A 25,030-nucleotide genomic window follows, 5' to 3' on the forward strand; every position below is an offset into this window, starting at 1 on the left:
CTGATGTTATGTCAGATGGAATAAAGACTGTCAATCTATATTATTATTAAATGAAACAGGTTTCATTTCAGATTGATGAATCTATACACATTTGCAACTGCTAAATTGCAGTACAAGTTAGAATTTCTAAAGAAAAATGCTGGGAGGAGTATCAGTGCTCTGTAAAGAAGTACCAAAATGAATTACTGGAGATGAGATATTGAAGGTGGTACACTCATCCTTTGAAACAAATAAGGTGTTATGGAAACAGGCTTGAATTTGTATACTTACTGACGGGTGACTGCACTGACAGGAAGGTGTAATGGCTTCACACTAAGAGTACTGTGAAAACGCTGAGTGAGATTAAGCGGTACCATGTTTCACTCACAGAGAAACTCTTGTGCGATAGTTCCATACTCTGGTGTAGCGAAATTGAGAATCAAATACTACTGAAGCTGCTTTACTCACATTTGTTTTTAGCTTCATGTGAAGAAATGGGAATATAACTTTCCACTGTTTCATAGTAAAGTGCAGTAGATGTCCAAGGAAGAGTTTTGTTAAAAGTTCAGGAACTACAAGAAGCACTGGAACTTTTGGTAAATCTTACTTAGAAGATTTGTTAAAAGGTAGTTATTGGCTTAAAAAATAGTTTAATTAGCTGAATAAATAAACCTAATAGAAATAATGCTTTCATATGTACTGATAAAGTATATGGATTCAAGGCAAAAATTTGATCATGGAAATGTGAGGTTAAAATGATGCAATTGTGTTTAGTCTGTGTCACAGTTTGAATAGGAAAGAATAATTATTAAGACAATTAGAACAGCATCTTGTATACTTAAGGAAAACCTGCATTATTGATTTTAAATGTATAGTTTCAATCATATTCACAATTTATTCATATTATCATAAGAAATTTTCACATTCCATTTGTCAATGACAGTAAAGGAAGATCTATTTGATTTACTGAATGATGACACTTTTGAAGTATAATTTAGATTTGAATTAACCAAATTCTGGTTTATACTGAGAAAGGCATTTCTATCATTTTGAGAAAAGTGATATTCTCTATACAGACAGAAAGTAGATTAGTGATTGCCTGGGGCAAGGTAGGAATGGGGATTAACTGTAATAATTACATAATATAAAGAAAACTTACTTAAGGTTTTTTTCACAAAGTTTCATATAAACACCACCAATCCCCTCTAGTTTACCCTATTACACTGTTCAAATATGACCTTTTATGTGTGTTATGACGTGAAAAGGGTTAGGAACCACTGGACTGAATTGTATGACAGATCCCAAATTCAGGAGTTCGGAGACTTCAGAGGAGGAAGTAAAAAGCAAGGACTGGGTGTCGCGCCGCACTCGCCTGCAAGGACGACGCAACAAACTGGAGTTCTTCCAACAGCAGTTTAATGAGGCATCTAGTCTAGTTACATGGCGAGAGACCCCGAACAGGAAGGACAGTGGGCTTATATACCATTGCAGGTAGTCGTGGCGGGAAGTGATTGGTAGAGGGCCCTGACAAGGCTCCCAGCAATGATTCTATTGGCTATGTGCTCACCCGTAATCAGAGACCGCTCCCAACAACTGGGAGAGGGAAAGGTTTAAACTTACAAGGTAGGCATGTGTGATGGGGCAGGGCCCACTGCGTCTTATGTCTTCCTGATGTAGGGGACGAGGGACAGCAGCAGTGGGATGGATGAGTGTGGGAGGGTGACGGACCAGTCTAAGCAGTGAGCCAACAGCTGTTCAGATGGTCTCTGAATTATGTTGAAGAATAAAGGCCTGGGCCGGGCACAGTGACTCATGCCTGTAATCCTAGCACTCTGGGAGGCTGAGATGGGTGGATCGCTCGAGGTCAGGAGTTCGAGACCAGCCTGAGCAAGAGCGAGACCCCTGTCTCTACTAAAAATAGAAAGAAATTAGCTGGACAACTAAAAATATATAGAAAAAATCAGCCGGGCATGGTGGCACATGCCTGTAGTCCCAGCTACTCGGGAGGCTGAGGCAGTAGGATCGCTTGAGCCCAGGAGTTTGAGGTTGCTGTGAGCTAGGCTGACGCCATGGCACTCTAGCCCGGGCAACAGAGCGAGACTCTGTCCCCCCAAAAGAGAATAAAGGCCTGGAAGGAGAAATAGATTATCCTCGCCCTCTATAACTCACTCATGGGATTGATTAAAATAAGTTGACTCTTGAAACTATTTTTTGGAAAAAACAATAATTACCAATCACTTTGTACCAGGCTCTATTCTTTTCTTTCCTTTTTTAATTTTTTTTGGTCTTTTTATTTATTTATTTATTTCAGGATATTATGGGAGTAAAAACATTTTGGTTACATGTTATGACTTTGCCACACACCCAAACCATGGTTTGGGGTGTGCCTTTTCCCCCCTACAATGCTCACCGCGTCCATTAGTTTACCCACCCCCAACCCCCTAATCCCTGGAGAATGTTACTACCGTGTGAGCACCATGGTGTTGATTAGTTAGTGCCAATTTGATGGCGAGTACATGTGGGGCCTATTCTTCTGTTCTTGAGATATACCTTACTTCGGAGGATGGGCTCAAGCTCTATCCAGGAAAATATAAGAGGTGCTAGATCACCGTCGTTTCTTATAATTGAGTAATATTCCATTGTATACATATACCAAATTTTAATAATCCACTCATGAATTGATGGGCACTTGGGTAGTTTCCATATCCTTGCAATAGTAAATTGTGCTGCCATAAACATTCAGGCGCAGATGTCTTTATTATAGAATGTCTTTTGCTCTTTTGGGTAGATGCCTAATAGTGCTATTGTCCAGGCTGGAGTGCAGTGGCATGATCATAGTCCACTGCAACCTTGAACCCCTGGGCTCCAACCATCCTCCTGCCTCAGCCTCCAGAGTAGCTGAGACTACAGGTGTGTGCCACCACACCCAGCAGACCATCATCTGTATAGCTGTGCTGTAGAGTGTGGTAGCCACTGGCCACATGTGGCTATTCAAATTGAAATTTAAATTAAGTAAAATAAAAAAATTTGGTTCCCTAATTGCCTTTGCCACATTTCAAGTGGCTATTGCTTGCCATTTTGGGTAGCACAAAGAACATTTCCATCATTGCAAATGGTTTTATTGGACAATAGCATTCTCACGGGTCCACTTTTCTAAGCGTGCTGTATCAAATGTGAGAGCTCATTTTTTTATTGGCTTCTAACTCATCAAGTTGCCTTACTTCTCATTGGTCCCACTGATCTGATCCTTGTTCATACTGGGTGTGATTAGTTGCTGGTTCATACAGGATTTGGTTTCTTAAAATAGTTCTGCAATACTGTTGACCATGCTCTCCTTACTGTATTCTGCAAGTATAACAATTATAAACTGAGTTCTAATTTTCCTACATTGACAACCTGTCACACCTTGGTTCCTATTGAACTTTGAAAGTATCTTTAGCTTTTATGTCTTAAAATTGTGCATTACTGTTAAGCAAGAGCTCCTGTATTTGTGTAGTTGGATTTTTTTAGCCTAAATTTAGGATTTTATTTTTATTCATGCTAAGTGTCATCTCATCTCATTTTTGCCTGTTGTGACTTTAAAAAAAAAAAATCAAATCTTAATTTAATCACCTGAAAACCCATTATTATTGTTATTTAGCCAGCTTTTATAAACATACCTTTGTAGTTTGGCTAAAAAGAGGTCAGGTCAAACTAACCTCTTATTTTTTTTTGAGAGGGTTACCAGATTAGCGGGATGCTGTAGAAATAGTGAGTTTGATTTCAACCAAATCATTTAGTATGCTTTCAAAGGGGGGCAGTCTATGTGAGTAAGGACTCCAGAAATCATATCAAATTTGAAGAACCTGACAATATTTAATCTGAAGAAAAATAGACTATTTTAGATATTCAAAGGACTCTGTTGAGTGAGTAGTGTTGATCAGAAGGAAAATTTATTGCATTGGGAGAAAAGTTATCAAGATTGGTTATGAAAAATATAATGTGTTAATTGTATGCAGGGGAACACACATGTTACCAAGACCTTGGAGCAATACCACATAAGAAGGGGTAACTGTAGGATATTTCCATTCTTGTGACCACAAAGGTGAAGTGAGCCAAAAAATACAGTGGGAGTTAAACGAAGTAGGGTTAAGTTTTCATTAAAGGCTGTGCCTGCATTCACCACTCCTGGTTGCCTTGGCAACGGGTCTCCCTCGCATGCTAATGACATTATAATGAGAAAAAAACACATGCAAATGCAGTAAATAGTAATTAGAGGCAGAGGCATACATGGAGTAGTGTGCTCCACCTTGGGAAGCTCTGGGAAGAGCTGGTGAAGTGTTTGTACTGAAGACAAAGAAAGAGGGGGTGAAAGAAGGACATTGAGTTATGTGTAAAAGGGTTAAGTTGAGTCTGCATAAAGCACACCCTAGCATTTGTGTCCTGTGAATACCTATTGTTTCTGCAACAGAATTTAGTCAGAAGTCATGCAGTTGTACATCCACATTGTCTTAACTATTTTACCTGTTGGCAGCATTGGATGGAAAGAATCTTAGCTGTACTTTGGCTTAGATTTGGAGCAACTGTAGCAGCTTGCTGCTTGGCATGCTCTGTCTGCCCACACTGGGCAGGGCTGGGCCTGCCCAGACAAGGTAGTGGGACCAGAGTATGTAGCCAAAAGTCTTGTCTTTTTCGTGAAGAGAGAGAAGACTTAATTCTACGTTGCTTCCCATGAGACAAACCAGACCAATTGGGACTCTGGTTAACATAAAGTGTAACTGACTAATAACATTAATACATGATGTCATGTCACTGGAAATGTGTAAGGAGATGCTGGGTGACTGCCTGTCTTAGGTGTGATTGATAGGGGTTTTGATTTGCCTGAATGGTTAGACTCAGGATCTACGGGATCTGTGCTCAATTTCATTCCCTTACTTTTCTTTCGTTTTATTCAGGCTCTTCTTTTCTGTCTTTTCTATTTTTATTGCCGTATGTCTGTCTGTGTGTTTTTCTCAGAAATGGCTAGAAAATATTATTGCCTCCTTCACAATATCCCAATTCTTAGATTGATCTTTTTGGTGTTAGTTGAAACATAGGTCATTGAATAAAAATTGCCAGGAATAGCCATTGATATCTATAAACTGTTACTTTTTCTTCTCTCAATTAAAGAAAAGGTTAAATTTTTCACAAGTAAAGCACATTATATTTTTATAAAAATTTGCATTAGTATATTATTAAAAATCTAAGTAATATAGAAATATATATGGCAAAATGTTTAAGTAACTTACCTTTCACCCTGTCTGCCAACTTCCAATCCCAAACTTCTCAGAGATAACTAGTGTTAATAGTTTGGGAATTTAACTTCAAAACTTCTTTCCATGCACTTGTTATTATATGTTGTTATTATAGATTATAATATACACCATTAAGATATTATTAATGGCTAACACTTACTGACTGATTCCTATGTGCCAGACACTGTTCACACCTTTTTTGTATATTAATTCATCTAATCCTTAGAACTTCCCTGTGAGGGATTTTATAGAAAGGGAAAGGAAGGCCAAGAGAAGTTTAGAAACTTGTCCAAAGTGGCATGCCAGATTTATATGCCAGGAAATCTGCTTTGGATGGAGCTCATGCTTTCTTTTACCACACTATCCTGCCTGCTCTGGCGGTAACATATACATATATGTTTTCTTTTTCCATATATTTGAAGTCAATCATTCTATATGATTATTCTTCAAGTAGTTGTTTTCATTTAATATTTCAAGAGTCATTCTATATCAGCACCTTTCCTCTGCCAGCTTTTAAAAATTGTTGTGTTTTATTCCATTGTTCAGATGCACCATGATATAACCATTCCCTTATTGATGGGTATTTAATTTGCTATTACAAACGATACTTTAATAAATATCCGTGAAATACACTTTTTATATGTACATATATATGTCTGTAGAATAGATAGTTCAAAATAGAATTGCTGAATAAGAGAGTATGCTTGCTTTACATTTTGATAGATAATGCATAACTGGCACAGTTACCACTCCCTTCTTGAAACACTCTTTGGTTGGCATCTGGGACAGTGCCCACTTGGTTTCTTCCTGCTTCAATGGCTGTTCCTTCTTGGCTTCCTCTGCTGGTTCCACCTCATATTCCAACTGCTAAAACATTAGAGTGCCCCATGGCTCAATCTTTGAACTTCTCTTCTCCAGTTAGACTCACTCTGGAAGAGATCTTATCCAGCACTTTTGCTGTAAATACTATATACACACTGATGACCCTTGAATTTTTATCTTTAGTGCCTATTATGTCCCTGAACTTCAGGCAACGTACTTGACCCACCATTTGAATATCTACTAGCTGTTGCAAATTTAACTCATTTTAACTATCTAACCCCCAACTTGCTTCTTCTTCCCTATCACAGTAATTATTACCTTACAATTGCTCAGGACAAGAACCTGGCGTTGCCCTTGGCCGTCTCTTTCTCTCACATCCCATGTGTGATCCATTAGTAAATCCTAATAACTCTATCTTCAAAATATATCCATAATAATCAACCACTTCTCACCTCCTTCATTGTACCACCTTAGCCCAGGCTGCCATCGTTTTTCACCTGGCTTATTGAAATAGCTTCCTAATTAATGTCCATTTAGAATCTGGTGTCTAAATAGCAACTAGAGTAATCCTTTTAAAATGTGAGTTCAGTCATATAACTCTTTTTCTAAAAACGCTCCAGTGACTTTCTATTTTAGTCCAAGTAAAATCCAAAGCTTTAACTATGGCTTCCAAGGCCTTAAATGGTTCTTGTCTCCTTTCCTCTCTAATCTTTATCTTCCGTCATTCTCCTACATCATACTCCTTTACCCTGCTCCAGCCATACTTATGTCCCTGCTATGTCCTGGGGCCTTGGCCCTTCCTGTTTCCACTATCTCCTGTGTTCTTTCCCTAGATAGCTTTATGACTTGCTCCCTCACTTCCTTCATATCTGTGCTCAGATGGCACCTCATCAGTGATATCCCACCTGCCCACCCTACATAAGATAGCATCCTCCCAACACTATCACTTTCAATCCCCTTTGCCCTGATTTATTTTTATGGTACTTAAAACCACTTGCTCTACATATATAATTATTTGTTGTTTATCTTCTCCATCTTGCACCCTGCCCTGTGCAATGTAAGCTCTGTGAGGGCGTATGCTTAGGACCTAGTACAAGCAGTTGGATGAAATAGGTGTTCAATAATATTTATTGAATGAATGAATAAATGAGAAAATGGACATTTTCCTCCAAACAAACTGCACCAGTTTGTACCCCTATCAAAAAGTATACAAATATGCCCATTTTCTCATATGTTTTATAAAATTGGATATTACTGATCTTTTTACTTTTTTCATTCTAAAAAATACCAAATGATATATAGTTTAAATTTGCATATTCCTCATTACTGCTATTGTTGAGCATATTTTCGTATGCTTATTGGTCACTGATATTTCTTCTAGAAATTTCTTGTTTATGCCCTTTGTTTTACTGTAGATTTTTAAAATATTGATATGTGAGAGTAATATATATGACTATAATACTTCATTTTATTGCAAATATTTTTTCCCAGTCTGTCACTTTTCTTTAACTTTGCTAATAGTATCATTTGTCATACAGAGTTTTTAATTTTTAATGAATCTGCCAGTCTTTTGTTTTCTGGCTCTGGGTTGGTGTTTTGCTTAGGAAATCCTTCCCAACTTCCAAATTATGAAAATATTATCTTATATTTTCCCCTATACCTATATTATTTTATTTTTTATATCTAGGGCTTTAATCAATCTGGAATTTATTTTGGGAGATTGTGTGATATGTTAATGTAGCTTATTTATTTTATTTAATGGTGAGCCAATTGACTTCATTGATTACTGACTCACCCGTTCTTCCATCTCTGATCCAAAATTCCCAATTTATTATATATTAAATTCTGACATATACATAGGTCTATTTCTAGGCTCTGTATTCTAGTGCCCTGATCTAGTTTCTTCTCTTTCACAATGACATAAGTTTTAGTTATTACTAATGCTTCTCTGGTTGATTTTGATATCTGATAATTCTACCCTTCATTTTTTAAAAATTATATATGCTCCTGTGCATTTTCTTTTTCAGATAAATTTTAGAATTACTTTATAGTTTTCATAAAAAACTTGGAATTTTTTTTGTGTCCTAGAGTAAAGTTGTACAGCTTTCTTGTATGATAGGTATTTTCATGGATATTTGACAGTTTTTGTTCTTACTATTATAGTAATGTCATATTTTACTTTTATGATTTTAATGGATTATTGCTAAAATTTTAAGAATTATTAACTTTAATATGTTGATCTTTTCCTGGCCACTCTCTGAAGCTCTTATTCTATGAATTTTTCAGTTGAGTCTCTTAGATTATTTAGGTAAACAGTTAAATCATCTGCAACTTTGTCTTTTCTGTTATAACATCTAGAACTTATTTACTTTTCATGTCTAATTGTATTCTAGTACAATGTTGAATTGTAGTCATGATAGTGAGCATTCTTCTATTTTTCTTTGTTTTAATGGAAATATTGATAAATTTAATCATTAAGTATGTTTTTATCAGATTCTTTTTATCAAATTAAGAGAAATGTCTTATATAATAATTATAGTTTTTTCCAGAGCTTTTTAAAAAAATTGGGATTGAGTGTTGAATTTTATTGAATGTTTTTCAAACATTCTATCAATGTAATCATATGGATTTTCCCCTTTAATTTATTAATGTAATGATTACATTGACAGATTTCCTAATATTGAACCATCTTTATATTTGTTATAAATCTTACTTGGTAATGATGCATTATGCATTAATATACTTTTAGATTTTAGATTCAATTCAATATTATTTCATTTAAGATTTTTTTGGTACATTTCTGTCATTCCTAAATATGGTTTTTATTTTTCTTTCCTTTTAGTTTTTAGTTATGTAGTAAAATTACTTTTGGTTGCCAAAGCAATAGACTCTGGCTAACCTAAATAGAGATTTATTTTCAGGATATAGAGTAGCTTAGCCTGAGTTTTTTTAGAGCCTGAGATAAAGGTTTGCATGAGGGTGTTTATTTTGGAAAGTAATCTCATGAAAGAAGAATACAAGACAGGGAGAATACAGAAGAGAAGGAGGAAAAGTCACTACAAAGATGTGATATTGAGTCCCTGTGGATTGGTGCCTGATTCTCAACTCTTCCAGAAGCTTCTGAGAAGACTTATATAATAAGGCAGTCCATTTATGAGATGAAAGCAGGGTGGGGGGGGGAATTTATCCATTGGTTTCCTTTGCCCATTGATCAAAGGTGGCCCCACAGTGTTTATACCTGCAGTTCCAGATTATGCATATGTACCACATAAGTGTAGAGTAAGAGTGGGCTTCCACAGCCAGAATGGAGGTGCCACAGCATGAGGGTTGACCAACTGCACCTGTGTGAAGCTGGTCAAAGCCTCCATGGAGTAGTTTTGGGAACAGTGGCTAGAGTAAAATGTGAGGCTGAAAGGTCACATTTGAAATGCTGCACAAGAAGTATCTAATACCCAGGGATGCTTCAGTCTTGTTGTGGGTTCCTTGGGTCAGTTCCATCTTTCAAAATTGTTCCAAACAAAAGCTATGTTGTAACATTGTTACAAGATTTTGTTGTTGCTATCATATGGCCTCCCAAAGTTGTGAAGGCCTAGGTCTTTCATATAAAGCTGTCTAATTTTTTAACTAGATCTTAATGTTGTGTTAAAATATATGTGTTTGATTTTATTTCAGTTATGATGAGGTTGCACTCCCCTAGCCCCAATTTATCTAAGATCTCTTCTACTTTAATTCCCAGAAAACAAGCACCCTTCAAGATTTTGGAGAAAGTCATACTCACATTCATTCCTTTGTAATTAGGGATAGAACGTTACATAGATTAGCAGTATTATTCATTCCATGAACCACTTTATCTCTGCTTTGTCATAAAAATAGGGAAGAGGCAGGGCATGGTGGCCCACGCCTGTAATTCTAGCACTCTGGGAGGCCGAGGCGGGTGGATCGCTCAAGGTCAGGAGTTCGAGACCAGCCTGAGCAAGAGCGAGACCCCGTCTCCACTAAAAAAAAAAAAAAAAAAAATATAGAAAGAAATTATCTGGCCAACTAAAACATATATAGAAAAAATTAGCTGGGCGTGGTGGCACATGCCTGTAGTCCCAGCTACCCGGGAGGCTGAGGCAGTAGGATCGCTTAAGCCCAGGAGTTTGAGGTTGCTGTGAGCTAGGCTGATGCCACAGCACTCACTCTAGCCCGGGCAACAAAGCGAGACTCTGTCTCAAAAAAAAAAAAAAAAAAAAAAAAAAGGAAAGAAACAGGGAATTAAGAGAGAACTTGGAAGTATCAATAAGATCTTTTTCTCTGATAAACTGTAAGCAAATTTATTTCAAAATGGATTAAAGGTTAATCCATTTATACAGTTTTATTACAAATTGCAGGAATGCTATAGGAAAAGACTTTCATAAACTTTGAAATGAAATGCTAAAAACACTTAAAATATTTATCATCAAGCTATAATCAAAATTAAAAAGTGAATATGTCATGAAATATGCATTAAAATGACTGATAAAGACTTGTATATTTATAGTTACTCAAATATATTATCAAAAACATTAATACCTCAACAGATAAATGAACTTATGTGTATTGCATAAGCAGATAATTCACAGAAAAGAATATACAATTCATGTTTCAGATATCTCTTGCTTTGTAACAAACTAACCCAAAACAAGCCCCATTAGACAACAATCAATTTTGTTAAATCTCATGATTTGTTGGGTCAGGACTTCAGCCAGGGTTTGGTTGGATGATACTTCTGCTTTATGTAGTGTTGCTTGGAGTCACTTGGTGGTGTTCACTTGGCAGCTGAGCTGGTTTGGAGGGCCCAAGAGGCTTTACTAACATGCCCAGTGCTGGGGAATACAGCTGTTAAGGGTGAACTAGGGTCTTACATTGGGCCCCAGGGCCTCTTTATGTGGTCTTTCCAGCAGGGTAATTGGACTTCTTACATAACTGCTCAGGGCTCTGAAAGGCCAAGCCAGAATCATCCAGTCCTTTTTAAGGATAGGCCTGGAACTGGCAGAGGGTCACTTCCCCTGTATTTTATTAGTTGAAATAGTCACAGGCCAGCCCATGTTCAAGGGAAAGAAAACACACTCGGCCTCTTGATGGGAGTGTCAAAGAATTTGTAGTGCTCTTTAATCTGCCACAGTTATTAATAAAAGAAATGCAAAATAAAGGCAACATTGAAATATAGCTTTTCACATATCAAGTTAGCAAAGAAAAAAAACAAACTGTATAGATTTATAAAACAACCAGAATGATAAAACTAGTCCTGGCATGGGTGCAGTGAAACAGGCATTCTCATGCATTACTGGTGGCATTGAAAGGCAGATTTTGAAAAGATCTTGGCAACATACATCAGAAATGTTAAAAATAGCAATATTTGACTCAAAAATTGTACTGTTTGAATTCCGAGGGGAAAGACTATTCACTAGATTACACATTATTTGAATCAAAATGTTAACAATAGTGAATGCACTTATTGTGAACTCTTATAACCACCCATATGCAATTTTATGTAGCTATTAAAAATGATATTCAAAAAAATGTATAACAGAAAAATTCTATAACATAGTATCCTTATTTGAAAAAAGATTACAAAGTTGTATTTATAGTATGGTTAAGACCAATTTTAAACAATTGCTATGCATAAAAAATGCACTAGAAGAAAATGTATTACAATTTAATTGGACTTGTCTTTGTATGATTAAACTACAGATTATTTTTTTCCCCACTGTGGTTTTATTTGTTGAAGAAAAAGCATTCTATTTTAGAATAATTTTAGCATAAACACTTGAAATAAAAATGCATAAAAATATAGCTCTCTTGTCATGGCCAGCAAGTCCTTACATGATCTGGCTCTATTGCCCTTTTTGCTGTTCTTCACATACACCAAACTCATTCCTACCACAGGACCTTTGCAGAGTTGTTCTCTCTGTCCAGAATTCTTTTCCCTTAGGTCATTGTGTTGCTTGCGTCTTTACTTCATTTAGATCTCCTTGTTTTATGTAAATGTCTACACTTACGAGAGGTTTTCTCTGATTATTTATAGAAAAAGACTTCTTTTCATATGTTTCTAATAGCTGGTCTCTATTTTGATCTTCAGTGTACTTATCACTATGACATAATATTATATAATTTTTCCTTTATTGTCTATCTTCCTTCATTTCTCTCATGTTCTATGAGAGCAGAGACTTTTTTCTTCTTGGTGTTTTCATTGTGAAAATTATTGCTGCCTAAATTATATAATGTATTTTATTGTTTATGTATTTGTTTTCTGTTTTCCATATAAGAATATAATCTTGCCAGGGCTGAGATTTTATGTATCTTGCTCTCTGCGACTTCACTAGTTTACAAAACATAATAAGTATTGGATAATTATTTTTGAATAAATGAATAAGTTTAGAATTTATATAAAGAATTGTGTTTTTGAGACATTTTTCACATATTTACCTCTTGTTGTCAAAACAGTAGTACCTGAAAATTAGGAAGACACATTGGAATATTTCAAGTGTAAGACACCTTAGAGTAATTGAGTAATAAGTGCTTCACATGCTCAAAATCAACAAAATAGAAAAAGACTCTTGAAAAGAAACAAAAATACAAAAATAGGTCTAATCGTATAGTAAGTAAAATACATTTATTTTTATTAATACTTAGAAATGTGAAAATAAAGGTGACTTGTTCTTTGGTTAATTAGCTCCAAAAATCCTTGATATGCTCAAAGTTGGATAAAATACAAAATGATACTTAGGATTCCAATTACATGGTTTTCAGGCCACTTAGTGTTGGTATTTTTTTCTCTCTGTGTTTCATTTCAGAAAGTTTCTATTGCTAAGTTCACTAAGCTTTTCTTCTGCAGTTTCTAGTCTGCTGTTAATTCTATTCAGTGTACTTTTTAGTTCAGATATTGTATTTTTTTTAAGGCTTTCCTCTGCTTTCTGGAACATATAGAGTATATTTATGATAGCTGTTTTCATGTCTGGTCTTTAATTCCATCATCTGCCTATTTCTGGGTCCATTTCTGTTGTCTGATTTTTTCTTCTGGTGTCAGACATATTTTCCTGTTTCTTTTCATGCTTGGTAATTTTTGTACTGAAAGGCAAACATTGTGCATGCTGGATTTTTTTTTTCTTAAAATATTTTTGGGCTTTTTCTGGAATGCAGTTAAGATCCTTGGAATCAGTATTGATTCTATTAAGGGCTGATTTCTTAGGGCCGGTCCTGAGCAGCCTTTAGACTAGGTCTGATTTGGACCACCTCTGAGGCATTTCTTTTCTGAGGATGCTGCTCACTGCTATGCAAGTTAGGATGTTTTTCTACTCTTACTGGTGGAAATGTGAACTATTGCCAGCTGGGTTCTGAGGATTGTTCTGCCTACTTCTTTTCACTGTTTCTTGCCAGGACTTGGTAGTATCCTCACATGCACGTGCAGATCACTGCTTAAAGACTCAAGAGTGCTCCTCTTAGGATCTTCAGAATTCTTTCTTTTTATGCCTCTCTTGTACTCTGCCCGTAGAGTTTTGTCACTCTGTTTTCCCAAATTCTGAACTGTCTCCTCAACGCAGTGGTACCAGGGGCTCTATTTGGCTTCCTTATCCCAGGACTGTGGTCTAGAAACTTCCTTCAGGCAGGGAGCTGGGATACTTGTCAGGCTCACCTTATTTATTTCCCTCGTTGCAGAGATCACTGTCCTGTACAGCCTGTGTCCAATATCTGAAAACCACTATTTCATATTTTTTTGTTTGCTTTTCTAGTTGTTTAAGGTGAGAGGGTGAATCTAGTTTGTTATTCTATTATGGCACATAATAGGACCAAAGAAACATTTAGAAGAATACACAAATATTTGAAGGATACCATTGCGCTTCCTCATTTATGTGAAATGTAAATTTAACAAATATAAATTTTAGGCTGGCATTATTAAATATCTGATCATCAGTTCAATTGGCCTGTTTCCAACCCTAACGTTAGGAACACAGCAATGGGAGAACTTGATTAACTCTGGAAATGAAGGCGAGGAGATACAAAAGGAAGACTCCCTGAGGTTTGCAGCCTGGGCGTGGGGTGAGGTGGTGTGCCTCTGCTCCTTCAGCTGTTGCGTTGCCTTTCCCTAGCTTTCACCTATGTGCTGTCTTGATGCAGAGGCAACAGGTTTCCTCCTTTTTCTGAGATTTATTAATGCCAAGCTATGGGAAGCAGAAGTTCTGATAGATGACACAGAAAAAGAGGGAATTCAGTTTAAGAGCTTTAAACATGCACAGGCTTGGAATGAAAATGGCTAGGAGGGCAGAGATTGTGACTCATTCTGGGAAATATGTCAAGAAAGTTTTGTTACATTAATAAAAAAGGCTGAGTGGTTTATATCCTCCCTCTCTCCTTGCTTGTCTTCCCTCCTTGTCCCTCCTCTCTGGCGACTGTAGGCGTTTGCCATGTGTCTGGTATTGATCCAAGTAGCGAATATTGAATGCTCTTTTTGGCAAGCAGAATGACCTCAGTAAAGTCTTCAATCTCACATTATCCAGGCTCCATGGATAAAAAGCAGTGATTGTACTACTATGCAGGCTTCTCTAAAAGCTGTCAGTACCCTCCACCTCATTCTTGGTCAAAGCCCTTTTGGTTTCCAGAAATAGCTCTGAGAATCTGATGTAGCGTCCTCAGGCTGGAACAGCTTCTGAAGCACTGGCTATCGCCTCTGTCCTGCCTGCCTTGGCTATTCTCCTGGGCAAGCTATCTCCAGGTTAGGTGCAGCTGTGGGGCTGCCTTTCTCCTACCTCTTCCTGCCTCTCCACCTGTACGGGGTTGAATAGTGTCCCCCCAAATTCATGTCTACCTGGAACCTATGAATGTGACCTTATTTGGAAATAAGGTCTTTGCAGATGTAATCAAATTAAGATGAAGTCATGCTGGGTTAGGGTGAGTCCTAAATCTAAAATGACATATCCTTAGAAGAAGAGGGAAATTTGGGCACAGAAACATAGACAAATAGGGTAGAAGGCCATGTGAAGACAGATACGGAGATTGGAGTGATGTGTTTACAAGTTGGCAACAATCAGAATCTAGGAAGAGGCAAGGAAGGATTCTCTGCTAAAGCCTAAAGAGAGAGGATGGCCCTGCCAACACATTGATGTCAGACTTCTGGCCTCCAGAACTGTGAGAGAATAACTTTCCATTATTTTAAGCCACCTGGTTTGTGGTACTTTATCAAGCCCATCGGGGTGGGGGGGGCTTTCTCCCTCCCCTTCCTTCCTCCCACCCTATAGCAGGATCCTTTTCTGAGCAGGTAAACTGCTTAAGCTCAGGCACCTTTCATTCCACTAAAAACTGGGCAAGTTAATAAATGATCTGTACTGCTTTGCAAGGATAGTGCTTTGACAACTTGCTACCCTGATAATTTTTCTACCATCAGTACTATCAAATTTCTTTCAAATTAATAAAGTATAAAATTACTTTACTCTCTTAATTCTCTTGAGTAATTTCTCTTATAAAAGCCAATGGTTTAAAAAGTAATAATTTATTTATGAGAGGAATAAGATTTGGAGTAACTTTAAATCCAGAAATCAAGATGAGGAAGGTCAGAACTGGGTCATCTGTAAGTTTTTTTCTTATTTTATCTGTGATATTGGAAAAGCAAAACTAAACCTTTGAGAACATTTCAATGAGAGCAAACAGACAAAATACCATAAAATCTCTACAAACATAAATTGGAAGCAAGAACAGAGAAAGAAAAAAGATAGTTTTCTGCAGCAGGCCCCCACATCCCCTCCAAACCGTTATAACATCCATTGGCCATTCCTCTGGCACAAATAAGCAGGAATGTTCTGGGAGCCAATACCAAATTGTTTAATATAATAAAAAGTATGAGGGCACGCATGGAGGTCCCACATCTGTGAATTGAAAATTGAAAACTCAAAATGGGCAAGTTGCAAAACCTGAAAACAAAATATTATTAAAAAATGAAAGAGGGAAAAGAAAATGCTTAATAGTGAAACCTAACGTTGTGGAAATATCTGTTGACATTGTTAATAAGGAAAATGGAACTATTGTATCTTAAACTTAACTGTTGATACTTTGGTTCCAAGCAGGGGAAGGGAGTTAGCATCGTTTAAACTGTAATCCTTTTTAAAAAACTTGTGTTTGATAAGCAGGTGTGGAAGTGTATGTAAACATACATGCATGTGTGCTTCTCCCAAATAAGGTCACCATATTGCCTTGGTTAACCTTCTTTTCTAGCCTGACAAGTGGCTGATTTTGTTCCTGCTCCTTATTCTTTGCAGCCGCTGTCCTTGGTGTGCTTTGTCCTGCGTCAGGGGATGGGGAAGCTGTGTTCTACTGCTCACCTAGAAAGTCAGGGAGGGGCTGGAGGTGAAAAGAAGGGTGACTTGGTAGGTTTGAGAGTCCTGCCAGGAAAAGGGAGCAGGAATATTGCAAGAAAACTTACTTTTTACACAAATGAGCACAGGGCTGGAGTTCTCAGCATGTCTTTATTGAATGGAATTGACAATTGAAAGTCCTAAGTGGTGTCAATGTCTGCTTGAACAGAAAAGTGAAGGTATGCTGTAATTAGGTAGTAACTTAGGAAAGAAGTATTGGCTTCATTTTGGCTTAGCAACTAGAGGGTGGGTTCAAAAAGGGGAGAAAAGCTTTGTTTGCCGGAATATTTCATAGTTCTTAGAGTCATATTGATCACAGAGTGGAAGGAAAGTTTTAATGAAGTTTTCTTCCTTCCTTTTTTATGGATTTGGTCTGTATTTTTGTTTTCTTTTACTTACTTACTTACTTACTTAATTAAAGGGTCTCACTCACTTTGTCACCCACGCTGGAGTGCAGTGGCACAATAATAGCTCACTGCAGCCACAGACTCCTGGGCTCAAGTGATCCTTTTGCCTCAGCCCCCCAAGTAGCTGGGATTACAGGCATGAGCCACGATGCCCAGCTTTATTTTATTTTATTGTTATAAGGAAAAATAATACATGATTTCATTGTAAAAATTCTGATAATATATAGATACATGAAGTAAAGATGAAAATGTTTTTTCTCTCCTCTGACCCAATTCTGTAGTTTGTTTTCTCTGCACATATAAATATATGTATACACATTTGTATACATATATTTACATAAATGGGTTCGTTGTTCTACAACTTACTTTTTCCACCTAACATTACATCATTGATATCTTTCTTTGTGAGCATGTACAGAATTATCTCATTATTTCTAATAGCTATGAAATATTCCATTATATGGATGATTTTAATTTGTTTAATGGAGCTCCTATTGATGAATAATCCCTTAGTTATTCTCATGGTTATACTTATAACTTTAAACAACACATTTCTACTTCCTAGTTTCTCATCTTTGGACAACAGCTATTGATTGTTGCTATTATGGATAAGGAATTTAGTGTATTAATTCTACCTCCCACCTTCCTTCCTGCTCTTTCTTTGGGTTTTTTGATTAATTATATTATTATTTTTATATCATCAAGATTTATAATATTTAGATTCTGTTCAGTGACTATAATTTAGTGCTCTGTGCTTTGTTTATAGGTTGATTAGCAATTTAAACCTAATAAAAGTATGTAATAAGTCTGCTTATGTAAGTGTGATTCACTGTAGCACTGCGCTGTGATAGAAGGCACTATAATCCTATGTCAGACTGGTGCTGGACAGAGACTATTGCAAGTCAAATCCTACAAATTCTCTTTTAGTTTCATGCCATGACCACACTAAGAAAGCTCTTTTAAGCTGGGCAGGGGAAGAGAACCTCCAATGAAGGATTAATGCTCACAATATTTTTGCATGATTGAATTCCCAGCTAGTGAATAAATGTTTTCCATAGGGATTTACAAGTTAGGTCACATAAATATAAGCAATAATCGTGGCTTATAGTGTGCATGTGGTGGAGCAAGGGAGTACCCGCCTGTATTGGGATGAACATATCCAGAAGATCTGATTCTTTCCCAGGAGAGGCCTGTCTTCCTCAGGTGGAACTTACTGTCTAAGGTATATCTCCAATCCTTTCCCCAGAAAGTTCTGAGGTATGCGTGGACTATTAATGACTGTGTCATGTTTAATAAACTCCAAAATACTATAGGACCAGGGGGAAAGTTAGAGACATACAAAGTTCTTTTTCAAAGATGAACTATATTATAATATTATTTTCTTTCACATTTGGGTTCTTGGTTTCTTGAGTTTTTGGTCTTTTGAATTTTTGTCTAAATGAGCCAGAGGCCAGCAGTTACTCATGACTTGCTTTGACTGGATCTGGTCACTCTTTGTATTAACTCCCCTTTGTATACAGCATAACCAGAGGGATCAGAGTCAGCCTTGGCCAGGATCCACACATGCATCCGGAAGGTGTAACACAATCAGAAATTGAAACCAGTGTTATTGGGGTGTGAGGGGGATGAGACATAGTAATATATTCAGGACTGTGTCCTGGGGATCTTCTATATCCATAACAATGACCTTCCTGCAGTACTTAAATTACCTTCCTACACTACTTAAAACTTTGGATTTTTACAAAATGGACAGATATTAGTTTCAGGTCTGACCTATCTAGTATAAACTTTGCTTCTCAGCAGCAGTTTTTACTTTCTTTTTTTCACCCTCAAGGTTAATTAGTTTGGGCAGCTACTGGTAGTGTTGGTTTGATCTCCTACAGCAGCAAAGAACGATCACTTGAGATCTGTGGCCTAGGTTTGGCATATTCCTCAGGGCTCCGGTGACTTTGAGGGCCTTGTTTGATCAGTGCTGGCAGTGACCTAGAAACTTCATTTGTCTTCCTTCCTGATGAACTTGGGAAGCCCTTCCTGCAGCTGATTGTTTTGGGCAGTTAACTTGACTTTAAGTCCTTCATGCAATGCTTTATTCCAAAGTGGAGCCAAGACCCTTGGATAACCACCCATTTTCTTTTAGATTTTTCTAGAGAAGATTTTTAAAAGCTTATTAAAATTCAGCAACAGAAGCCCCATAATTACTTGGGTAGCTGTATTCTAGCAGGCATAACAAGCGTCTGGGTGGCATAGCCCTGATGCTTGTAAGAAAGCAGACCCAAACATGTTCTGTTGGGAAATCCTTAGATCTCCATCCAAAATGCAGTCAGCACTGCACTAGAAAACTTGCTTGTCTCTCTGAGGTTCTATAAGGCCTACAGGATACTTTCTCCCTAAAAGTTCAAGATTGGAATGTATTGCAGCAATGCGGTGGCTTGGAGGCATATGCACAAAGGGCAACTAAATTTTTTGTTTAAAATGAAGTGTTATTTATTTAAAGACACAGAAGGGCTTCTACATTTAAAAGGTAAGTCTCTTTTCTAACCCTCCCACACTCCTCACCCAAACCTTCAAAGGTTATCACTGATACCAGGGTCTTGGGTGTCTTTCCAGATAGATTCAGTGCACATAGAGCATGTGAAGTCACATGTAAACAAATGGTAGTGTACATATATATGTACTGTTCTGTACTTTTAAAAACTTAATGATCTATCTTGGTTATTATTCAATATCAATACTTATAGAACTCACTCATTGTTTTTTGTGGCTGCATAGCATTCCATTATTTGGTATATTGTAATTTATTTAACTGATCCTCACTGATGGACATTTAGATTGTTTCCAATCTTATACTATTAAAACTATACTTTAATAGATAATATTGCATGAATTTTATTTGCTACATTTCTGATTCTATCTGTAAGACAAATTCCTGAAAGTAACATTTCTGGGTCCAAGGTATGTGCATTTTAAATTTTGATAGTTTTGCCAACTTGCTCTTCAGGGATATTATACTAATTTAAACTCCCCTGCCTCTGGCAGTGTTTGAGAGTGCTTGCCTATTTTATCTACATCTTTGTCTGTGTGGCCTATTTCATACTTTTTGATCTTTGCCAATCTGATAGGTTAAAAATATTATTACATAGTTTGTAATTTGAATTTTTCATATGGCTAGCACCAAACATATTTTTACCTCTGTGTATTTCTACTTTAGTGAATTATCTTTGTATCCTTCACTCATTTTCCTATTGGGCTGTTGGTCTGTTTCTTATTGATTTATTGGAACTATTTATATTTTGAGGAAATTAAAGCTACTTATATATTGAGAAAATTAATCCTTTTTTTAATTATTTTAAAATATTATGGGGGTACACATGTTTTTGGTCACATGGGTTGCTTTGGTTATGCTTGAGTCAAGGTTATAAATGTGCCCATCACCCAGATAGTGTTTATTATACATGTTAGGTGGGTTTTCACCTGTCCCCTCCTCCCCGATCCCCCCTGCTTGATTTCCACTGAGTTTTATATCCCTCTGTGGACATGTATGCCCATTGGTTAGTTCCAGCTTAACAGTGAGTACATGTAGTGTTTGTTTTTCCATTCTTTAGATACTTCACTTAGGATAATGCTCTCTAGTTCCATCCAAATTGTAACAAAAGGCCTTAATTCAGTCTTCATGGCTGAGTAGTATGCCATAGTATACATGTACCACATTTTATTAATCCACTCATGAAGTGGTGGGCCCTTGGGTTGATTCCACATCTTTGCAATTGTGAATTGTGCTGCAATAAACATTTGAATGCAGGTGTCTTTTTGATAAAATAGCTTCTTTTCCTTTAGGTAAATACCCAGTAGAGGATTGCTGGATCAAAGGTAGGTCTACTTGTAGTTCTTTGAGGAATCTCCATACTGTTTTCCATAGAGGTTGTATGAATCTGCAGTCCCACTAACAGCGTAGAAGCATTCCTTTCTCTCTGCATCCATGCCAGCATCTGTTGTTTTTGGACTTTTTAATAAAAGCCATTCTAACTGGGGTAAGGTGATATCTCATTATGGTTTTAATTTTGCTTTTCCCTGATGATTAGTGATGTTGAGCATTTTTTTCATATGTTTATTGGCCATTTGTCTATCTTCTTTTGAAAAGCTTCTGTTCATGTCTTTTGCTCACTTTTTAATGGTTTTTTTTTTTTTTGGTTGTTGTTGATTTACTTGAGTTCTTTGTAGATTCTGATTATTAGCCCTGTATTGGATGTATAGCTTGCAAATATTTTCTCCTTTTCTGTTGGTTGTCTGTTTGCTTTGTTCATTATTTCCTTGGCTGTGTAGAAGCTTTTAATTTAATCAAGTCTCATTTATTTGTTTATTTATTTATTTTTGTTGTTGCTGTGATTACTCTTGGGGTCTTAGTCATAAATTCTTTGCCTAGGCCAATATCCACAATAAGTTTTCTAATATTTTCTTCTACCATTCTTATGGTTTCATACCTTGCATTTAAATCTTTTATCCATCTTGAATTGATTTTTGTAAGTGCCAAGAGATATGTATCCTGTTTTATTCTTCTGCATGTGGCTATCCACACTGCGCTCTCTTTTCAGTTCTGCCCAAGCGGGCTCCCTTGCCTCCTGAGGTTAGTTCACAAATCTCCCCTCCGTGCTCCCTAGCAACACTATCAAGTCCTGTGGGTACAGGATCTGGCCTGTGGGCCTGTCCCTGGGTCCCCAAAGATCAATCCCTGTCCATGCCAGGGAGAAGCATGCTGGTCCGGAGCTGCGTAAGGAGTGCTCAAGCAGGTTTGATGTCCCTCCACTTTGGGGTATGCCTTGTTGTGATGGAGCAGCCAGGCAAGCAGTGCCGGGGAGGGCCGGTGAGCAGAAAGCTCACAGTCCGAGCACCCCTTAGTCCTCTGCAGGTCTTTAGGAGGAAAGGTTTGAACCCCTTTCTCTGTGGAATCCCTGCTGTGGTGTATGTGTGCACCAACAAGGGGAATCAGTAGCTCCTGAGAGCCCTAGCTTAATCGTCTCTCTTGGCAGCCATGGGCAAGAGAAGGGAAGAGAAGGGAAAGAGTCTAGATGGAAGAAAGCTAGCACTGTAGTTGTCTCTGTTCCTCTCTCTGGAAGGTAACCCGCCTGGAATGTCCAGGCTCTGGAGTCACACAGATCCCCTGGGACGCACTGGCTCCCTGTGACTCCCGTAGTCTGGGCCAGAGGTGGGAAATGTTTATGTGGGAATGAGCAAGATGAAAACTGAGGGGCTGAAGCCCTCTGGGGAGGACAAAGGTGCACAGTGGGTGGAGAAGCAATATGGCACCTGCTGTCTTGGCTCTGGTCTATGGTGATGGGTAGTGACCCAAGGGGGCTGGCAGCCTGGTGCTTTGTCCTCAGGAAGCTCACAGTTCATTGGTGGCAACAGCTTTTGGGCTCGTGAAGGTAAAAAGGCTCTTTAGCCACTCAGGAGCCTGCTGACTGCCAGAGAGGTGAGGGAGAGAGAAACAAACCACTCCACCTACTCTTTTCACTGGACTCCAAGCCTCTCGGGGGTTGTCCTCTGCTGATGTCTTGCTCCTTCTTGTTCTGCTCCACAACTTCTTCCTGTGGAATCACTTATAGATTCTGGTGCTTTTCCTTCAGAATTACACCTGATCTATGATTGCTTATTTGTGTTTTCTTTTTCATCTAAAACTTTTCTTTCTTTCTGAGACGATCTGGCAGCTGGTGTCTCTGGTCAGCCATCTTGTCTTTCTAATTAATCCTTTTCTGTGATATGAGCTACATATCTTTTTTCACTTTTGGATATTTGTCTTTTGACTTTATGGTGCTAAGAATTTGTTTGCATGTGGTAGACTTTATTAATCTTCTATGAATTCTGGGTTTTATCCTATTTAAAAAGGTATGTATTATATATATTCTGTAGTATTTTCATCTAGCACATTTATGATTTTTTTTTCACTAAATCTTTATTCCTTATTTTGGTATAAGGTAAAGAGCATTATATTTAGATAACTGAAAGAATTTTGGCTGTGAGGAAGTGTTCTGTTTTTTATTAGTGGTATCTGGGTTATAACAGTTGGACATTTTCTGTTAATTTCTCTTCTGTAATGACAGAGTGAAGCAACCTGCTCTGTGGTGATAGGCAGCAAGGTATCCTGAGAGCTGAAGTATAGGTGGATGTGGAACAATTTTAAGTTACAAGATTAATGTCTTTTATTGAGGACCAGGTCAGAGGGGGGCAAGTTGCCAGAAAGTAGGGTTTGAGATGGTGGTAAAGATGACTTAAAAGGCAGTATTAGCATGGCCAAAGCTCCAAGATGAGCATCAACAGAGGTGATTTTAGCATTTGGGGAACTCCAAATGAGCTAGGGTATTTATGAAAGTCTTGAGTTGTTTGTGGCCTTCTCTCCTGAGGCTGCTACAGATTAGTTGGTTGACTCTATTTTTCATTGAGTGCAAAAGTACAGTGGTTCTCAACCCTGCTGCTGCATTAGAATCTGCTGGGGAGATTCTGACTTAATTGGTCTGAGGTGAGACCCCAACATCAGCATTTTGAAAACTCCCCAGTTGATTCTAATGTGTAGCCAAGATTGAGAACCACTGTTAATGCTATCAGTTTGCAATCTCTTTGAGTTAGAGATTACAATACATGCCTCAGTGCTTCCCAGTGTACACAAAAATCACCTGGGGATTTAAATATGGAGTCTGGAGGTCTAGGATGGGGCTTGAGATTCTGCATGTCTAACAAGCTCCCAGCTAATATTGTGGCTGCCAGTCCCCAGACCACACTTGAGTTGCTTGAGCTTGTTACTCAAAGTGCAAGGTGCTGGCCTATACCAGTCCACAAGAGTCAAAAAGCATGTTTCTGCCATGATACTGCTCTCTGGCAGAATTTACTTAGTATACTAGAAATAATGCTCAGGTCAAGAGATCTGCTTTCCACTTCCAGCCCTGCCCCTAATTAATTAGCTGTATGTAAGACATGTTTCTTAAAAGTGCTTTAGTCCTTCACCCTCTTATCTCTAAAACAAGCGGTTGAACTGGATAAACAATAAGGTTCCCTTTGTTCTTACATCCTCCTCGCTTCGCTGGTCCAGGATGTTTTCAGACTCTATGTGCCTCAGATTTTTACAGGGAACAGCAGTCTGGGTTCTGTAGTTAAGACCCTGGCATCCCTCAGGGGCTGGGGCCTAGGTGCTGAGCTTATGATCTATTGGGGGAAGTAAAACTCACAAATGTTAAAAATTAAAGAAGAGTTAAATGTTAAATTTTAAGCTATAGTAAGTACAGGAAGAATGCAGGGAAGCTAGAGAGGAGTGTTGATTGGAACAGTCAAGGGAAAACTTCATTGCCAAGGGGAGATTTGAGTTAACATCATTTGCTGAGCTAGATGGACTGCAGGGCTGACATAGGGTGGCAGTTCTCATGCTTTTGTGTTTGCTTGTCTCTAGAAAAACGTTCTTCAACATTGAAGAACAAAACATATTTTTCTGCCTTAAATTAAAACAACGTAGGAGAAAGACCTGCTTTTGTGGAAGTAAATGTTTGAAGGGAAATCAAAATGCTAAAAACTCCTTTTTCTGTATTTAATTTTTAGAGACTAATCTTGACTCTTAAGAGATTGATACTTAAAAGAAAATCATTACTACCAAATACAGGCTGAGTCAAAACCCCTTTTACATCTCCGTATAGATAATAATAAATAGTATTAGAAATTATCTAACATGGAAATAAAAATTTCTTGAATTATAGGTAATATTGAAAATGACATATCTGTATCTTAACTCATTGGAAAAGAGACCAGATAATTTAGATTTTATAACATAGGGGCACAGGAATCTTTGATTCATCTCTTTTGATGTCAAAGGAGATGTATTTTGCATTATAGTTAGAATTTTTTTAAATTGTATTAGGTCATTAAATATGAAATATCCAATTTTAAATCAAAAATGTAGTTTATTATATCTCAAACAAGTACAGTTAATCAAAGTGTGTGCATAAACTATCGATACAGTGTTGCCATCTTAATAGTAGCTTGTTTATGCCAGCAGTGAAGAAGCCTGGAGAGCGAGTGGTGATGAAATCATGAAAAGCGTTTTTCACAGCTTGTTGAGAATGGAGTATTTTTCCTTGCAAGAAGTGATCCAAAGCCTGGAAGAAGTGGTAGTCAGTTGGTGCAAGGTCTGGTGAATACGGTGGAT

General features: G+C 37.5%; 1 protein-coding gene across 5 annotated transcripts in view; it reads left to right on the forward strand.

Annotated features, from left to right (window-relative positions):
• ATG10 (autophagy related 10) overlaps positions 1 to 25,030 on the forward strand; it is a 241,068-nt gene that overhangs the window by 36,101 nt on the left and 179,937 nt on the right. The window contains exon 2 of one of the 5 annotated variants that reach the window (XM_045566131.1): positions 20,683 to 20,715. The exons of the other annotated variants lie outside the window; for them this stretch is intronic. The gene's annotated coding sequence lies outside the window, so the exon portion shown is untranslated. The remainder of the gene's footprint in view (positions 1 to 20,682; positions 20,716 to 25,030) is intronic. 5 annotated transcript variants of the gene reach the window in all.

This window comes from Lemur catta, chromosome 12, assembly GCF_020740605.2.
Source record: "Lemur catta isolate mLemCat1 chromosome 12, mLemCat1.pri, whole genome shotgun sequence".
Lineage (NCBI taxonomy): Eukaryota > Metazoa > Chordata > Mammalia > Primates > Lemuridae > Lemur > Lemur catta.